This window comes from Clarias gariepinus, chromosome 7 (genome assembly GCF_024256425.1).
Source record: "Clarias gariepinus isolate MV-2021 ecotype Netherlands chromosome 7, CGAR_prim_01v2, whole genome shotgun sequence".
Taxonomy (NCBI): Eukaryota; Metazoa; Chordata; class Actinopteri; order Siluriformes; family Clariidae; genus Clarias; species Clarias gariepinus.
The window spans coordinates 16,990,247-17,010,815 of NC_071106.1; the positions used below are offsets into that span (position 1 = coordinate 16,990,247).

Below are 20,569 nucleotides of genomic sequence, written 5' to 3' on the forward strand. Positions count from 1 at the left end.
GTTGTTGCTTTTTTTTTACTTTACAGCTGTGATTCAATTGTTATGCACTCATGTGAGTGTGACTAGCGATGTTCCTTGGTAATTTTTCAGATAAAACACTCTCCATTAATGTGTGTGTGTGTGTGTGCATGCACATTACACACACACACAGCGCCTGCGCGCGTAAAAGTTTACTTTTTCAAAAGGCAAAGTGCAGGTTAATTTGTTTTATTTTTACTTTATATTTTGTATTAATTATTTTTATGTATTTGGGCTGTAGAATGAATAATTTGATTTTCAATTATTTTTTATGGGAAAATTAAATTTGGTTTATGAGTGTTTTGAAATACGAGCACACTTCTGGAACAAATTATGCCCGTAATCCAAAGTTTCACTGTATTTAATTTTTAATCAAATTTGAATTTACAACCACAGAAAGAAAAAAAATCTTCTTATTTGGTCTTGGTTTTGGTACATTGGTACAATATTCCATATTGCTTTATATACTGATTTTCTTTTTCATATTACAATGTATGCTGCATTACACGCACTGAATGCAATGCGGTTAATGGTAAAATGGTTTTACTAATAGTTGGATTAATTAACATAACAGAAAACAAGAGTTTGTTGAAAATAAAGAAAAACTTCCATATAATTTATAAAAATTAAGAAACACACAACAGTTATATAACTCTCCTGCTATTGCAGATTATGTCATCCTGTGATTAAAGATATTAAACGCCAATAAAGATGATAATCAGACTCTAATAACATGCTAAGTGAGGAAGAAACACAACAGACTCCTCACGAGGAATGCTCATTTAAGTCCCTTAATTTGTATAATAGACTTAACTAGCAGCGGCCGTATATGTTATCAATTATAAATTTATCTTCCATTTAAGGTCAGTTTCAAGCAAACACACTTCCATACGGTGGCCCAGAAGGGCAAATCATCTTTCCCGTATATGTGTGTGTTTTTTCCCTTGTAAGTGTGTTTTTTTTTTTTCTTGAAAATGTCCGCTTTTTCCCTTATAAATGTCGTTTTCTTTCCCTTGAAAATGTCCGCTTTTTCCCTTATAAATGTCGTTTTTTTTTTTCATTGAAAATGTGCAATTTTTCCCTTATAAATGTCGTTTTTTACCTTATAAATGTGTTTTTTTTTCTTGAAAATGTCCGCTTTTTCCCTTATAAATGTTTTTTTTCCCATTGAAAATGTCCGCTTTTTCCCTTATAAATGTCGTTTTTTACCTTATAAATGTGTTTTTTTTTCTTGAAAATGTCCGCTTTTCCCCTTATAAATGTCATTTCTTTCCCTTATAAATGTTTTTTTTCCCATTGAAAATGTGCGCTTTTTCCCGTGTAACTGTGCGCTTTTTCCCGTGTAAATGTCTGCTCTTTACCGTTTGTGCGCAACTACTTCTTTCCCGTGTGAGAACTCTTTCTCCAGTATTTTGCAAGCTAAAAGCTAAAGCTAATGCGCAAAGGACTATGGGAGTGGGGTCAAAACGCTACTGAACACGGAACCTTTCCGGATATCAGCTCCAGGACTCAACATCATGGAGTATACAGTGAATTATAGCGTGATAAAGTTATAATTTTCACTAAATTTTCAACTGCACACAATTACCAGGTAATGTTTAATATATAAAATTAATCAGATTTTTACTGTTTTAGGCACTAATGATAACTTTGTAGCAGTGTTAATACTATTGGAGTGTTTGGGGGAAATGCCGAGCCGAGTGTAAATGGCAGTGATTAAAAGGAATATTATCTCATTTAGACCATTAAACACTGATGTAAACCATCAGCTCCATGGCATCTCTGTAATATACATCCACATATGGATTTATAAGCAAGCTAATATCACTATGCTAACCGCTAGCGCTTAGCATGGGGAAACTAGCTTGTTTATTAATATATATTAGTTTAATAGTGTATTTGGACACCTATACGTGATGTAAACAGTTAGCTCTATTGTTTTTGTAAAATGCCTGTCCAAATATGGATCTATAAGCAAGCTAATATCACTATGCTAACCGCTAGCGCTTAGCATGGGGAAACTAGCTTGTTTATTAATATATATTAGTTTAATAGTGTATTTGGACACATATACGTGATGTAAACAGTTAGCTCTATTGTTTTTGTAAAATGCCTGTCCAAATATGAATCTATAAGCAAGCTAATATAATTATGCTAAGCGCTAGCTTACTAAAAGAGCTAAGATAGCAGCAACTATTGCTAATTATCCCTGAGCTGCTCCTGTTATGTGCTAAATGTTACAGATGGTTAACGAATTGTTGTATGTAGTTTATTGGAGCTCCTGAGTGCCATATAATGTATACTGCTGTATAATGTAGTGGTTTTATCATAGCTAGAGATCTTCTGAATAGTTAGTTATGTGCTTACACAATGTATGTAACAGTCAAGAAAAGGGGCTTTTGTTCAGGTTCTATCTATTCTAGTCATTAAAGTCATTAAATATATGTTTATACTCCTTATAATATGTATGATTGTGTGTTTTTCTTCTCACAGTGAACTGTGTGTAAATCATCAACTGCCTGTGTGTCAGCTGATTTCTACACCAGCTTTACATCCTGAGCAGAAGGTGAGTGCTCTGAAGTATTTACCTCTCTTTTCAAGAACACCACTGAGCACATCTTAATCAGGGGACAGGGACACATTTCTCTTCATGAACATGTGTGTGTTAATGAATGGTGAAGATGGGGCCAAATTTTGCAGCAATCCTTAATAGCAAAACCAAATAATTGGTTTTAATACACAGCATTACTAAAAGCTTGCATTCTATGAAATTTTGTGTGCGTGCCTGCCTGCGTGTGTCAAACTGATGTCATATGATGTCAAACATCATGAAGTGATATTAACTTGCTTATAAACCCATATGTGGATGTATATTACAGAGATGCCATGGAGCTGCATAGTAACACCATGAAGTCTTTTTACTAGACGCTTATAATAACTTGTCTTTATTTCTCCCCTGTTGTAGATTGTCGTGGAGAGGACGGACCCTTGATGCGCTGCCTTTTTGCACCAACAATACATACATGTATTTTATTAATTTGTAAATAAAGTCTTTAATATAATTTTATAGTTGAGTATTTATTTCTAGTTTGCTTATTATTTAGCAAAACAGTTAAAGTGCATGTAAAGCATTGCTGCAAATGACACTGAATAGAATCAGATGTTACTCCACTCTGTGTGAGGGTACAGGGTTATATACAGTATGTGATTTTAGCATCAATAATGTTTTTCTACTAACTAAAGCATGCTGCCTTGGAGATATTAGTGACATCTCTCTTTCAGTTCGAACAACATATTCCATAATATTTATGAATACATTAATCCCATATGTTCAGCAGTTAAAACAGAGGTTCTTAAACATTTTACAGCGAAGGACTCCTTCAACTGTAAAACAAACACCTCTGCATACATTTACTTATAGTGCATTTCCAAAATTACATTTTAATGTTATTCAAAAAGTAAAACCTTTTGTTTTCATTTAAATGATTAATGATTAAATGATCCATGAAAATCAAAAATCTAGTATGTCAAAATATTAGAATATTTCACTTCGATCATGGGGAAGACTGCTGACCTAACAAGTTGTCCAGAAGATGATCATCTACACCTTCCAGAAGGAGTGTAGGCCCTCAAGGTCAAACTTTACCACCAACTATTTCACTGACCATGTTGTTGCTTGATTTGCCAGCCATCTCACCTGACCTTAGGTTTCATGGGAAAGATGAGCTGAAATCTGAGATAAATTTCAAGCTGAATGCTTCAAGTGTGATCTGCAAACATAACCAGGGTGTCATGTTTAACAGCTTAATGCAATGGGTTACATAAAAACACCAACTATTTGAAAATATGTAGGCTTATGAATAGTGGCAACGTATATCTACTGTATGTACAGTGAATGTATGTTCAAGAATAAGAGTATCATAAATTGACCAATAATTAAAATACACATGTAAACAATGAGTCTGTCATTTGAAATGCCGTTTATCCAAAAAAATTAGAATATTGTGCAAAAGTGTTTAAGTTTTAAAATTATTGGGGGGGAAACACATTCACAAGGGAAACGTCATACACATAGAAAAAAAAATCATAGAGCACAATAAAAAAATTATATATTCACAAGGAAAAAAATTATAAATTTACAAGGGAAAATAATGCACTTACAAGGGAAAAATAATGCACTTACAAGGGAAAAATAATGCACTAACAAGGGAAAAATAATACATTCACAACGGAAAATGTATATACTTATAGGTGAAAAATAATACATTTACAAGGGAAAAATTATATACCTACAAGGGAAAAATTCCCCCTCGATAATACATGCTGTTTCCCTTGTAAATGTGTTTTTTTCCCTTGTAAGTGTGTGCTTTTTCCCTTGAAAATGTATGCTTTTTCCATTATAAATGTCATTTTTCCCCTTGAAATGTATGCTTTTTCCCTTATAATTGTGCGTTTTTTCTCTTATAAATGTGTGCTTTTTCCCTTATAATTGTGCTTTTTTTCTCTTATAAATGTGTGCTTTTCCCCTTATAATTGTGCTTTTCTACCCTTGTAAATGTCCTTTTTTCCCTTAAAAATGTGTGCTTTGTTCCTTATAAATGTGCTTTTTTGCCCTTGTAAATGTCCTTTTTTACCCTAAAAATGTATGCTTTTTTTTCTTATGTGTTTTTTACCCTTGTATATGTGTGCTTTTTCACGTGTACTTATATTACCTTTTCACCTTGAAAATGTGTACTTTTTCCCATGTAAATATATTATTTTTCCCTGGTGAATATAGTATTTTTCCCTTGTAAGTGCATTATTTTTCCCTTGTAAGTGCATTATTTTCCCTTGTAAATTTATAATTTTTTTCCTTGTGAATATATAATTTTTTTATTGTGCTCTATGATTTTTTTTTCTATGTGTATGACGTTTCCCTTGTGAATGTGTTCCCCCCCCAATAATTTTAAAACTTAAACACTTTTGCACAATATTCTAATTTTTTTAGATAAACGGCATTTCAAATGACAGACTCATTGTTTACATGTGTATTTTAATTATTGGTCAATTTATGATACTCTTATTCTTGAACATACATTCACTGTACATACAGTAGATATACGTTGCCACTATTCATAAGCCTACATATTTTCAAATAGTTGGTGTTTTTATGTAACCCATTGCATTAAGCTGTTAAACATGACACCCTGGTTATGTTTGCAGATCACACTTGAAGCATTCAGCTTGAAATTTATCTCAGATTTCAGCTCATCTTTCCCATGAAACCTAAGGTCAGGTGAGATGGCTGGCAAATCAAGCAACAACATGGTCAGTGAAATAGTTGGTGGTAAAGTTTGACCTTGAGGGCCTACACTCCTTCTGGAAGGTGTAGATGATCATCTTCTGGACAACTTGTTAGGTCAGCAGTCTTCCCCATGATCGAAGTGAAATATTCTAATATTTTGACATACTAGATTTTTGATTTTCATGGATCATTTAATCATTAATCATTTAAATGAAAACAAAAGGTTTTACTTTTTGAATAACATTAAAATGTAATTTTGGAAATGCACTATAAGTAAATGTATGCAGAGGTGTTTGTTTTACAGTTGAAGGAGTCCTTCGCTGTAAAATGTTTAAGAACCTCTGTTTTAACTGCTGAACATATGGGATTAATGTATTCATAAATATTATGGAATATGTTGTTCGAACTGAAAGAGAGATGTCACTAATATCTCCAAGGCAGCATGCTTTAGTTAGTAGAAAAACATTATTGATGCTAAAATCACATACTGTATATAAGCCTGTACCCTCACACAGAGTGGAGTAACATCTGATTCTATTTAGTGTCATTTGCAGCAATGCTTTACATGCACTTTAACTGTTTTGCTAAATAATAAGCAAACTAGAAATAAATACTCAACTATAAAATTATATTAAAGACTTTATTTACAAATTAATAAAATACATGTATGTATTGTTGGTGCAAAAAGGCAGAGCATCAAGGGTCCGTCCTCTCCACGACAATCTACAACAGGGGAGAAATAAAGACAAGTTATTATAAGTGTCTAGTAAAAAGACTTCATGGTGTTACTATGCAGCTCCATGGCATCTCTGTAATATACATCCACATATGGGTTTATAAGCAAGTTAATATCACTTCATGATGTTTGACATCATATGACATCAGTTTGACACACGCAGGCAGGCACGCACACAAAATTTCATAGAATGCAAGCTTTTAGTAATGCTGTGTATTAAAACCAATTATTTGGTTTTGCTATTAAGGATTGCTGCAAAATTTGGCCCCATCTTCACCATTCATTAACACACACATGTTCATGAAGAGAAATGTGTCCCTGTCCCCTGATTAAGATGTGCTCAGTGGTGTTCTTGAAAAGAGAGGTAAATACTTCAGAAAACTCACCTTCTGCTCAGGATGTAAAGCTGGTGTAGAAATCAGCTGATACACAGGCAGTTGATGATTTACACACAGTTCACTGTGAGAAGAAAAACACACAATCATACATATTATAAGGAGTATAAACATATATTTAATGACTTTAATGACTAGAATAGATAGAACCTGAACAAAAGCCCCTTTTCTTGACTGTTACATACATTGTGTAAGCACATAACTAACTATTCAGAAGATCTCTAGCTATGATAAAACCACTACATTATACAGCAGTATACATTATATGGCACTCAGGAGCTCCAATAAACTACATACAACAATTCGTTAACCATCTGTAACATTTAGCACATAACAGGAGCAGCTCAGGGATAATTAGCAATAGTTGCTGCTATCTTAGCTCTTTTAGTAAGCTAGCGCTTAGCATAATTATATTAGCTTGCTTATAGATTCATATTTGGACAGGCATTTTACAAAGACAATAGAGCTAACTGTTTACATCACGTATATGTGTCCAAATACACTATTAAACTAATATATATTAATAAACAAGCTAGTTTCCCCATGCTAAGCGCTAGCGGTTAGCATAGTGATATTAGCTTGCTTATAGATCCATATTTGGACAGGCATTTTACAAAAACAATAGAGCTAACTGTTTACATCACGTATAGGTGTCCAAATACACTATTAAACTAATATATATTAATAAACAAGCTAGTTTCCCCATGCTAAGCGCTAGCGGTTAGCATAGTGATATTAGCTTGCTTATAAATCCATATGTGGATGTATATTACAGAGATGCCATGGAGCTGATGGTTTACATCAGTGTTTAATGGTCTAAATGAGATAATATTCCTTTTAATCACTGCCATTTACACTCGGCTCGGCATTTCCCCCAAACACTCCAATAGTATTAACACTGCTACAAAGTTATCATTAGTGCCTAAAACAGTAAAAATCTGATTAATTTTTATATATTAAACATTACCTGGTAATTGTGTGCAGTTGAAAATTTAGTGAAAATTATAACTTTATCACGCTATAATTCACTGTATACTCCATGATGTTGAGTCCTGGAGCTGATATCCGGAAACGTTCCGTGTTCAGTTGCGTTTTGACCCCACTCCCATAGTCCTTTGCGCATTAGCTTTAGCTTTTAGCTTGCAAAATACTGGAGAAAGAGTTCTCACACGGGAAAGAAGTAGTTGCGCACAAACGGTAAAGAGCAGACATTTACACGGGAAAAAGCGCACATTTTCAATGGAAAAAAAAACATTTATAAGGGAAAAAAATGACATTTATAAGGGAAAAAGCGGACATTTTCAAGAAAAAAAAAACACATTTATAAGGTAAAAAACGACATTTATAATGGAAAAATTGCACATTTTCAATGAAAAAAAAAACACATTTATAAGGGAAAAAACGACATTTATAAGGGAAAAAGCGGACATTTTCAAGGGAAAGAAAACGACATTTATAAGGGAAAAAACGACATTTATAAGGGAAAAAGCGGACATTTTCAAGGGAAAGAAAACGACATTTATAAGGGAAAAAGCGGACATTTTCAAGGAAAAAAAAAACACAATTACAAGGGAAAAAACACACATATACGGGAAAGATGATTTGCCCTTCTGGGCCACCGTACTTCCACTTGCCTGTTCAACTGGCTTATATATTTTTCCACAAGTGTAATAATTTTATATGAAACAAACAACACTTATGTTGGGGGAATTAGAGAAACTTCAAGAAATTAGCAGTCATGGTTATGAAAAAAAGTTAAAAGGGCCTAAAAACTAATTGTGTTGTACTAATTTCTAAAAACTAATAATAATAATAATAATAATAATAATAATAATAATAAGCGAATCCCCACAGATTTTATATGTAGTTAAAATGTAAAACAACATTCAGAAATCTAATGGAAAAATAAGGTCAGGATATTGACTTTGACTAATTTCAATTCAGTCTAAGCTAATAAGTCAGGATAACAGTTGAGTTATTATTTTTTTTTATCAACATTCCGATACAAATTTAATTTAAGCAATTTCCCTCCGAGATTAACAAAGTTTTTTGAATCTTGAAATTGGAGTTCACCATTGACTTTATTGCCACTGTACATGTTTCTTAGGTCCTGTGGCTACAAACAGGCCAAAATCACACCTTCACTTCCATGCTTGAAGGCAGGATGAGGTGTTTGTGGCAATACATGTTTTTAACAGACATGGCACTGTACATGATGAACAGACTTTTCCACTTTGGTCTCATCAGTCCAAAGTATAATCTTTCGGACCTTTGGTAGCTATAACTTTGAAAATCTAGGTTATGCTCCATATTTCTTATTAGGAAAGAAGGCCTACCTTTGTGAAAGCTATACTAGATCAGTGTAACAAGCTTACAGAGGCCTGCCGGTTACAAGTTGTAACTCTATTCATTATGTCTCTGCTTACCATGTATACACAATGCATCTTAGTATAGAATGATGAATTCAAATGGTCAAAAGATAGCCTTATAACCCTTTTGAAAATGATAAGCAGATGCTTCTCTAAGATCATGGAAGATTTATTTTGTTCTTGGCATGATGGAGACACACCCAAGTGTTCTAGAACACCAAACTGTCAAAGGTTGTGCTTTTATAGTGGTAATGACACTATAGAATCCTGTGTATTTCTTTAGTAACACATGGACGCTAATTGCTCTATTAGTAATTGTGGAAGTAAGGAGTGTGCTTATTGTCCTCCAACTGACTTATAAATGTTGTAAGACATGGCGGTCAGCCTTTCTGGAATAGTTCTTGCAAGAACAGTATTGTCAAGCTCATTTTCAAAACCTTTATCAAGCACCATAATGAAACTGACTCTCATGAAGCCTTACCCAGGATGGGCAGACCAAAACTAACCTCTGCTGCAGAGAAGAAGTTCATTTAGAGTTACCAGCCTCAGAAATCACCAATTAACAGCGCCTCAGATTAGAGCCGTTATGAAGGCTAACGGATCATGAGTAGCAGATACATATCAATATTAAGTGTTCAAAGGAGATTATTGCATATTTTGGATACTGTCAGCATTGTTTTACAGTGTAGAAAAAGAAAAAAATAGGAATCAAGAATGACAATGAAGTTAGAAAGTGATCTCAAACTTTTAAACAGTGGTGTACATTTACACATATATATACACAGTGGAACCTTGGATTGTGAGTAACTGGGTCTGCGAGCATTTTGCTTATTAAAATTTTAAAATAAATTTTAACTTAATAAATGAACGAGGTATTGATATATACGAGTAGTACTCATGCACTTTTTTTACCAAGCGACACGTCACAACTAAGCCAGTGGTTTTTATAGGATTATTGGTAATCGTCTCCCATGCTCAGTCTCAGTGCGCATGCGTCACTCATATAGTCAACATCCGTGTGAGTATGTACTGTTTATTATAACATTGTGGCCATGCTTGTATGTGTTCATGTAAAGCAAAAGCAAGCATCATTAGATAAGCTCCTTGCTGAAAATCCAGTTTACAGAATCTCTCTCTGTCAGAGATTCCATTAGTGTGTGCATGCCTTAGCGTCATTAGGAAGGTTCCATTTAAAGAAGTTTACCGGCAGATCAGTGTTTCCGTTAAAGTGTGTGTGTGTGTGTGTGTGTGTGTGTGTGTGAAAGTCATCCTACACAGTAACCCTCTCCCTCTCCTCACCTTCACACATACAGTACACACATGTCTGTGCATGCACAAATGCACACACACACACACACACACACACACGCACACACTGAAACGGAAACACTGCTCTGTCTGGGTTCTTTTTTTTAAAGAAGTGAAGGTTAATTTGTTTAATTTTTACTTTATAGCAGTGCTTCCATTAGTGTGTGTGTGTGTGTGCGTCATTAGAGAAGTTTCTGACAGAGTAGTGTTTCCGCTAGTGTGTGTGTGTGTGTGTGTGTGTTTGTGCACGCACAGACATGTGTGTATGTGTACTGTATAGAATGACTTGACTTTCACACACACACACACACACACACACACACACACACACACACACACACACACACACACACACACAGGATAACTTTTAAAGATAAAGTGCAAGTTAATTTGTTTTATTTTTACTTTATATTTTGGATTAATAATTTTTATATGAATATTTTTGGGCTGTTGAATGAATCGTCAGAGTTTTAATTATTTCTTATGGGGAAAATTCGCTTTGATACACAAGTGTTTTGGTATACAAGCACGTTTCCAGAACAAATTATGGTCTCAAAAAAAAAAAGGGAAAATGGTTGACTGTATCAGCTGGGAACAGCTGATGCGAATGATTTCAATCAGTGCATCATAATAGCCAAAGCTCACTGTCACTCTATCTATCAGAGTCACTCAAGGGCACTGGTGGCTCAGTGGTAGGTGTTTTGCCCGCCATGCGGAAGGCCAGGGTTTGATTCCCAGCTAGTGCCCGAACCCCAGCCACTGGATGCAGTGCCGGTCCCAAGCCCGGATAAAATGGGAGGGTTGCGTCAGGAAGGGCATCCAACGTAAAACATTTGCCAAATCAATGATGCAAATCACAAATATAATTCCCATACCGGATCGGTCGTGGCCCGGGTTAACAACGACCGCCACTGGTGCTGTTGACCTACAGGGTGCCGGTGAAAATTGGGCTACTGTTGTTCGAAGGAGGAGAGGAAGAAGGCGTGTTCGAAAGCAGAGAGAAAAAAGGAAAGGCAAGAGTTTAGGAGTGACAGTAGGGACTTTGAATGTTGGGACCATGACAGGAAAAGGAAGAGAGTTGGTTGATATGATGCAGAGAAAGAAGGTGGATATACTGTGTGTCCAGGAGACCAGGTGGAAAGGTAGCAAGCTTAGGATCAGGGTTCAAATTGTTTTACCATGGTGTGGATAAGAAAAGAAATAGAGTTCAAGTAGGCTTTATTGTCATTACAACCATATACAGTTAGTACACAGTGAAACGAAACAACGTTCCTCCAGGACCAAGGTGCTACATACAACATAAATTTACAGAGACACTAAACTAGCTAACCAAGAGGCCTAGTTAACTGGCTAGCAGAGACAGGACAGAGAGACCTAATATAAATTACAACATAAATTAACAAAAACTAACTAGCTAAGTATAACATTATACATAGAGTAGCTAGTTATCCTGAAAGAGGAGTTTAGGTAAGGAATGCTCTAGAGGTGAAGAGAGTATCAGATAGGGTGATAAATCTGAAGCTGAAAATTGAAGGAATAATGTTCAATGTTATTAGTGGTTATGCCCCACAGGTAGGATGTGAGTTAGAAGAGAAGGAGAAATTCTGGAGTGAGTTAGATGAAGTGATGCAGAGCATCTCCAGAGATGAGAGAGTGGTGATTGGTGCAGACTTCAATGGACATGTTGCGGAAGGAAACAGAGGTGATAAAAATGTGATGGGCAGGTTTGGTCTTCAGGACAGGAATGTAGAAGGACAGATGGTGGTGGACTTTGCAAAGAGAATGGAAATGGCAGTAGTAAATACTTTCTTCCAGAAGAGGCAGGAACATAGGGTGACATATAAGAGTGGAGGCAGAAGCACACAGGTCGACTACATCTTGTGTTGACATTGTAACCCGAAAGAGATCAGTGACTGAAAAGTGTTGGTAGGGGAGAGTGTAGCCAGACAACACAGAATGGTGGTGTGTAAAATAACCCTGGTGGTGAGGAAGGTGAAGGGGACAAAGGCAGAGCAGGGGACCAAGTGGTGGAAGCTGAGAAAGGAAGAATGTTGTGTGGTTCTTAGGGAGGATTTAAGACAGGCTATGGGTGGTCAGGAGATGCTTTCAGTTGACTGGACAACTACAGCCAATGTGATCAGGGAGACAGGTAGGAGGGTACTTGGTGTATCGTCAGGTAAGGCAAAAGGATGTGCAGCAGGTTAGAGTGATTAAAGATATAGATGGAAGTACTGACAGATGCCAGGAGGGTGATGGGAAGATGGAAGGAGTACTTTTAAGGAGTTGATGAATGAGGAAAATGAAAGAGAACAAATAGTAGAAGACACATGACTGTTGTGGAACAGGAAGTAGCAAATATTAGTAAAGTGAGATGAGAAGGATGTTGAAGAGGATGAAGAGTGGAAAGGCTGTTGGTCCTGGTGACATACCTGTGGAGGTATGGAAGTGTTTAGGAGAGGTGGCAGTAGAGTTTCTGACTAGTTTGTTTAATAAGATCTTGGAGAGTGAGAGGATTCCAGAGGAATGGAGGAGAAGTGTATTGGTGCCAATTTTTAAGAACAAGGAAGATGTGCAGAGCTGTGGCAACTACAGAGGCATAAAGCTAATGAGCCATACAATGACGCTGTGGGAAAGAGTAGTGGAAGCTAGGTTAAGGGCAGAGGTGAGCATTTCTGAGCAGCAATATGGTTGTATGCCTAGAAAGAGTACCCCAGATGTAGTATTTGCATTGAGGATGCTGGTCAAAAAGTACAGAGAAGGTAATAAAAAGTTGCATTGTGTCTTTGTAGATTTAGAGAATGCGTGCGACAGGGTGCCGAGAGAGAAGCTGTGGTGTTGTATGACGAAGTCTGGAGTGGCAGAGAAGTATGTTAGAGTGGTGCAGGACATGTACAGTATAAGAGCGCTAAGACAGTGGTGAGATGTGCTATAGGTGTGACAGAAGAGTTCAAGGTAGAGGTGGGTCTGCATCAAGGATCGGCCCTAAGCCCCTTTTGTTTGCTCTGGTGATGGACAGGATGACAGATGAGGTAAGACAGAAGTCTCCATGGACTATGATGTTTGCAGACAACATTGTGCTTTGTAGCGAGAGCAGGGAACTGGTGGAGGATAATTTGGAGAGGTGGAGGTATGCTCTGGAAAGCAGAGGAATGAAGGTTAGCCGCAGCAAGACGGAATACTGTACATGTGTGTGAATGAGAGGGACCCAAGAGAAACGGTGAGGCTACAGGGAGCAGAGGTAAATAAGGTGCAGGACTTTAAGTACTTAGGGTCAATGGTCCAGAGGAACGGAGAGTGTTTAAAGGAGGTAAAGAGGCAGGTACAGGCAGGTTGGAATGGGTGGAGAAAAGTGTCAGGTGTGTTGTGCGATAAAAGAGTATCAGCGAGAATGAAAGGAAAGGTGTACAGGACAGTGGTGAGACCAGCAATGCTCTACGTCTTAAAGACACTGGCACTGAAGAAAAGACAAGAGGCAGAGCTAGAGGTAGCAGAGCTGAAGATGTTGAGGTTCTCCTTGGGAGTGACAAGGATGGATAGGGTCAAGAATGAGTTCATCAGAGGGACAACCCACGTTAGATGTTTTGGAGATAAAGTCAGAGAGGCCAGATTGAGGTGGTTTGGACATGTTCAGAGGAGAGATTGTGAATATATCGGTAGAAGGATGCTGAGGTTTAAACTGCCAGGCAGGAGGTCTAGAGGAAGACCAAAAAGGAGATTTATGGATGCAGTGAGAGAAGACATGAAGTTAGTTGGTGTGAGAGAAGAGAATGCAGAGGATAGGGTTAGATGGAGACAGATGATTTGCTGTGGCGACCCCTAAAAGGGAACAGCCGAAAGACAAAGAAGCAAAAGAAATATTAATCCCTTAAAGAAATATGAGCAACTGATAGTAAGTTTGATTAATTGTTTATATGAATTAAAGGCAACATGGTCTATGCTTTCCAATATCTTTTAAGTTAGTTAATTTAAATTAACTAAATATGCATTTTGAAAATAATTCAAAATAATTGTACAATGTAATTGATAATCACAAATGAATGTTTCAGAAAAGAAATTGCTGTAAATATGTGTACGTAATTTCTTTATGGATTTATTTCTCCACAAGAATTATTTTTCACTACGTGTTTCAAATGTTACTTTTAGCAAGCAAACGCTAACGTTTTTTAGCACCCAATTTGTCAATAGTATAAAATATTCAGAATAATAAGGATCTATCACATTCATATGTTAATCACAACCGTAATAGAGGCCTGTTTTAATGATCACTAGATAAGATTACACGTTGAAATCACATGGTCACCTATTCAGGGTATTAAAGACTAACTGATTTCTTGACAAAAATGTCTAAATTTTTAGTATGCTGATAGTTTAACATGTGCTCTGTTATTGCAACTTAGTCATAAAGTTCCCTTCATTCGTTCATTAATCTTCTGTATCACTTATACTGGAGCCTATTCTAGAAGACTTTGGGAATGAGGTGGGGTACATCCTTGACAGGGTGCCAATCCATCGCAGGGCACACACACACGTATACATACACACCCACACATGTACATACACACGCACACACACACACACGCACGCACGCACGCACGCACACACACTATGGGCAATTTAGGAACACCAATTAACCAAATCTACATGAGTAACTGGAGGAAACCCAGCAAGCAGGGAAAGGTCATGCAAACTCCACACACAGACCCAAGAGGGGCTGGGGGAATCAAACTCTTGACCAATTAGATGCGAGGCTAGTTCCAACAGTACTAACACCTATGCCACTTCGCACAAGTTCTGATTTTTCTTCTGTATTTATTTGGAAGAAATATGTTTGTATGTGGTTATGCGGTAGAAGAGACTTTCTTTCAGTTGTGTTAAGGTCAGTTGTTAGGTTATTTTAGCATTTAGTGAATGCAGCTTGAAGTAACCCAACATTTTTATTTACGACCTATTCAGTATAGCATTTGTTTAAAATATATCCGTACTTAAACATTTCCAGCCCAGTAGTGAGCATCATATTCAATTCATTTATATCATTAGCATTTACATTTTTCTCATCAGATAGCTGTGATGTACCTAAAACTAGCATCTTCGTGATGTATAATTTAAATAGAGAAGAAAGCAGAAGCAGTGTTTACTTTTATCACATATTAGCAAGTCAGTTCATTTGTTTTGTTTAAACATTAAGAAAATTACTGTAATCAGACTTTGCATCCCACTCTGCTCTCGCTAGGATGTTGCCAATATTAACCTAAATTAGTTGTAAAAATCTCTCTGACTCACAGCTGTGCTGTTAAATGAACTTAATCTCTACAGGTTTAATTGCTACTACAAAACAAACGCAGTGCTGTGTATAAATTGGACTGTGTCTTGGAAAGCACATACACAGCCTGGCCAAACGAAAAAGTCCTGTCCTTCAAGATTTCATTCAGTCAACTTTCGCTTTGATTACAGCACACAATGACATTGCCAGTTCATGTGTGAAAATGATTCATCATGCTTCCAGAACCAGCCTTTCTCAGTTTAAGTTCTGAAATATTCTTGTGCCATCAGGAAAGAAAAGCACCACTGATGTTATAACCTGGTCATTCAGTACATTCAGGTCACCAGCTGACTTCATTTTATTGCCACATACTTTTGCTGAGCCTAGATGTGACCAACTGAACTCTAGATCCATTTACATTACCCACTGTACATGCAGATCCACACTTACCTTGACAGATGAATCACTCCGAAATAGGGTCAATCCGAACTCGTCACACCTCAGGACCTTTTCCATAGCTCCAAAGTCCCATCTGTACTGTATGCTCATTAGAAAATTTAAATCTTTTGTCTAATTAGTCTCACTAACTAGTGGTTTTCTTATGGCCACACAGCTGTTTAATCCCAATCCTGTGAGTTATTTTTACATTGTGTGTGTATGGAAATCCTCTTACTTCCACTAGTAAACATACAGTAGTAGATCTCTAGACTTTGTGATCTCCATTCATAGTTTTTTCTCACCACATTTCGACCACAAAATTAATGATTGAGCTCTTTTCAGGTTTTGATAATATGTTAAAAGATTCTTAACCTAGTTCTGGGAATTTTAAATCTCCTTTGTTGTTTTCCTACCTTGATGCAGCACAATCATTTAACCCTTCTAAAACCATGCTGTGTATTAACATGTTCCACCTTAAGTGTATGATGGTTTTAAGCACATAGGGCCAGAAAAGGTCGGTAATATCATTTACGCTTACTGACAAGTGACTGGAAAATACATTTCCTTAGTCTATATTAATAATACCATGCATGGTTAATGAAGGGCATGTGAGGCTAATTATTAGAGGATACTTTAAAGACTATCTTACTATTCTACTACTTAAAATAATCATCTAGTAAACCAAGACTTGCTCGTTTTTCAAGTCGAAATTTATAAAAAAATTTTGCTCGTCTTGCGGAACACTCGCAAACTGGGTTATCTGTTCTGTAAAGTTCCACGGTATATATATATATATATATATATATATATATATATATATATATATATATATATATATAGATATCAAATTCAAATTCAAATTTTATTTGTCACATACACAGTCATACACAGTACAATATGCAGTGAAATGCTTAGACAACTGCCCATGACCTTAAAATAAAAGACTATGAAATAGAAAATAAATATGAAAACGAAAACAGGAGGTAAATTTTAACCAAGAAAGAATAAAATAAAATATAGAATTAAAATAAAATAACAACTGTACAATACAAAATATGCAATATAAGAGAAATATATGAAAAATATAGAAAAATAAGAGACAGCTGTACTGTACAGGACCAAATATACAATATCAACAGTATTTATTGAGAAATAAGTATTTGATCCCCTACAGATTTTCTAAGTTTGCCCACTTACAAAGAAATGAAGTGTCAATAATTTTTATCATAGGTTTATGGTAAAGGATTGAGACAGAATATCAACCAAAAATCCAGAAAAAGCACATGATACAAATATTATGAATTAAGTTGCATTCCAATGAGAGAAATAAGTATTTGATTCCCTACCGACCAACAATAATTCTGCCTCTCACAGACTGGTTATGTGCTCTTATGGTACGCATATTAATTTAAGAAGGTGGTCCTAACAACAATGTGGTGTGTGTATAAAAGCCACAAAATCTCTATCTTCCATTCAAACCTCACCATTATCAGCAAGACCAATGAGCTGTCAAAGCAAGTCAGGAACAAGATTTTAGACCTGCACAAGGCTGGAATGGGCTACAAGACCATCAGCTAGAAGCTTGGTGAGAAGAAGACAACTGCTGGAGCAATAATTTACAAATGTAAGTAATACAAAATAACCATTAATGGCCCTATATGCAAGATTTCACCTCATGGAGTAAGAATAATCATGAGAAAAATGAGGGACCAGCCCAAGACTACACGGGAGGAGCTTGTGAATGATTTCAAGGCAGTTGGGAGCACAGAGATGGAAACATTATGCTTTGGGGCTGTTTCTCTGCTAAAGGTACAGATTGACTTTGCTGGACTGAGGCGGATGAGGCCATGTGTTGTAAAATTTTGGATGAGGACATCCTGAAGATGGGTTGTGGATGGGTCTTCCAGCATGAAAATGACCCCAAACATACTGCCAAGGCAACTAAGGAGTGACTCAAGAATAAGCGCATTAAAGTCTTGGAGTTTTGCTTGGGGATCAAATACTTTTTTCCCCTCATTGAAATGCGACTTAATTCATAACATTTGTATCATGTGCTGTTTCTGGATTTTTGACTTTAATATTCTGTCTCAATCCTTAACCATGATAAAAATTATAGACCCTTCATTTCTTTGTATTGCTCTCTCTCTCTCTCTCTCTCTCTCTATATATATATATATATATATATATATATATATATATATATATATGACACAACCACTTCTTTCTTTTTATTTAAATTCGACTTTCCAAATGTTCCTTATTCATATTATATCATTGCATTCAAATTGTATTTTATCCATTTATGCTCACAAACCAGATGTCTTGTGAAAATACGGCAGAGTTGAGGATGAAAATTCCATTAAAAAGAAAAAAGCCTATTTGTGATATCCTTAAGAATATTGCAGATCTTCAATGCCAGATTGCTAAAATAATGCCAATCTGCAATGTGTGCCCTTTTAAAATATAAAGAATTTGCTCATCAGCTGGATTATATTAGGGAGACGAGTACTGTGCTGTTTTGCCAACCTACGGTACAACACTGTGATTTGGAGTGAAAATATGTTTTGAAAAAAGAACAATGCTGTTATAATCTTTTGGTCCAGACTATCAGTGTGTCTAGAGGCCAAACATCCAGACCGCTCTTCAAATATAATTGTTGTTTTATTGGATGTTGGTCTGTGGCTCACATGCTTGAAGGTTAAACATAATAATTACTGCAAGTGGCAGTAAATGCCATTTCTGTTATATCATAAGGTTTCTTTTTAAAAGACAGGAATGACTTCTTCCAAAAGGATCAGGGATAGAGAGCAACCATCTATGGAAACAACAAAAATATGTCAAACCTTTATTTTTAAATATCTAGAGCTCCAGACAAGAAATAGAAATAGAAATAGTATACTTGCATTCAGTTATTGTGATTGACAGTGAAATACCTGACAACAAGCAGTACAGTCGACATAATTAATTTTCCAGATAACCTCACCTGGATAACTGAAAATCTTCACGGACATTAAAGGAAAGGGCAATTGGGTAATTAAAAGTCCCTGTTTGACTTGAACGACCCTCAAAATAACACTATTGTCTTAGCTGGGGTAATTTACACTCATCCTGTATCCAACATAGATGAAAGGCCAGTGAATCAATTAATTAGATTGAGAGTACAAACAAACAGGGAAAAAACTTAGATTTGTATCTGGGTTTTTAGCTTGCAACATAATTTTTCTTAAATGTAATTGAAATGTAATTGAAAACATATATACTGTTAATACTGTATTTACTGACTGACTAAATTACATTTGAAGGCAGCAAAGAAGAACAAAAATAAGAACAAAAAACTTTTAGTGCTGGGAGAATTTAAGGCCAAATGCCATGTCGTATAAGGCATAAACGCTATTGGAAAAAAGAAAAAAAAAGATATGTTCCAGGATTCTTTTTCTTTCTCTTTGTGACCAATGAATTATTCAACTCACCCTTAGTTCTGTGGCCAGCTGCCCCTAAAACTTATTTGTCAATTATTCATCTTAAAGCATATTATTCAGTAACTACTATGAATTATTCACTAACTACAGTGTAATTAATAAGAAAGTTATGTGCTTACAAGAGTAAAGAATGTAAGAACTCGCCATGAATTTTTTTGGTGTTAAGCAGAAAATTGTTACCTGGGGTCCTTTTTGTTAATGCTAGTGTTTAAGGATGTGCCTGGTGTGGTATCTTGTACAGGTAAACAGTATGTAAAAGTTACCACAGTGTCTTTTTGTCAAATTCAAGTTCTAGGTTTGTAAAACTTCTACGAAGACATACTGGAACTGATATGCTGAACACTTCGGGAAATGGCTCATTTCGGGTTAAATTAAGAGCTTTATCAGTTTATCACTAATGACCAAGTCAGAGGTGACAATGGCAAGGCAGATAGATAGATAGATAGATAGATAGATAAATAGATAGATAGATAGATAGATAGATAGATAGATAGATAGATAGATAGATAGATAGATGCCATTTAGTTTCACACAAGTTGAACAAATGTTTTGATTGCCACATGACTGCTATTGTTGATCATCACTAGCATTTAGTTACCATTAATTCTAGCGAAAAAAAAGTGGCTGTCTCATCAGGCAGCAAAATCATAAATCACACATCCTTAAAAGAAATAAACAAGAATGAGATTTCAAACATTTTTTAAACATGTTCTAAACAATTGCTAAACAATATGGCTAAACTGTCATTCTTTAAAATTTGTACTTTGTAATGCAGTTCATGAGTAGTTAATGCATTGATTCATGTAATACTATTATCTTCATGTAATAGGAATATTTGTAGTAGCTTATATAATTCAGTATAATTCATGCATACTGTAGCAACATATTTCTAATTTAAAATATAAATATAAAACTAATATAAATAATATACTGAACTTTTTAACTTGTTTGTGAAATGAGGGTAATCCTGGCAAAGCTGATCCTGCTGAAGGCTTGCAGCATGGTGAAAAAGTAGGTTGAACAGTACACTAGAATCAGTTTGTATAGTAAAACTAGGAGATGGTAATGTGAAATGCTCTCAGATTTGCAGATTATTGATCACTGTCATTGTTAGCATAATTTATAAATGTCAATATTGTATTGTGGACAGAATAGATTTTTTTTCCCAGATATTTATGGTGTATAGGGCTCAGGCTCCTTTCACCGGTACTGCACAATCATCTTGAGATTTTACATATACAATATTTGAAGATGCCAATGTATGGATTTTTAAAGCTTTTTT

General features: G+C 35.7%; 2 long non-coding RNA genes across 2 annotated transcripts; one reads left to right on the plus strand and one right to left on the minus strand.

Annotated features, from left to right (window-relative positions):
- Window positions 1–1,365: 1,365 nt before the first annotated feature.
- On the plus strand, window positions 1,366–3,080 carry LOC128528140 (uncharacterized). Its single transcript, XR_008360923.1, has 3 exons — window positions 1,366–1,609; window positions 2,512–2,584; window positions 2,984–3,080. It is a non-coding gene; the product is annotated as an uncharacterized LOC128528140 (long non-coding RNA).
- Window positions 3,081–5,928: 2,848 nt separating this feature from the next.
- LOC128528192 (uncharacterized) lies at window positions 5,929–7,616 on the minus strand. Its single transcript, XR_008360924.1, has 3 exons — window positions 7,401–7,616; window positions 6,425–6,497; window positions 5,929–6,025 (listed from the first exon to the last, which is right to left on the minus strand). It is a non-coding gene; the product is annotated as an uncharacterized LOC128528192 (long non-coding RNA).
- Window positions 7,617–20,569: the final 12,953 nt, after the last annotated feature.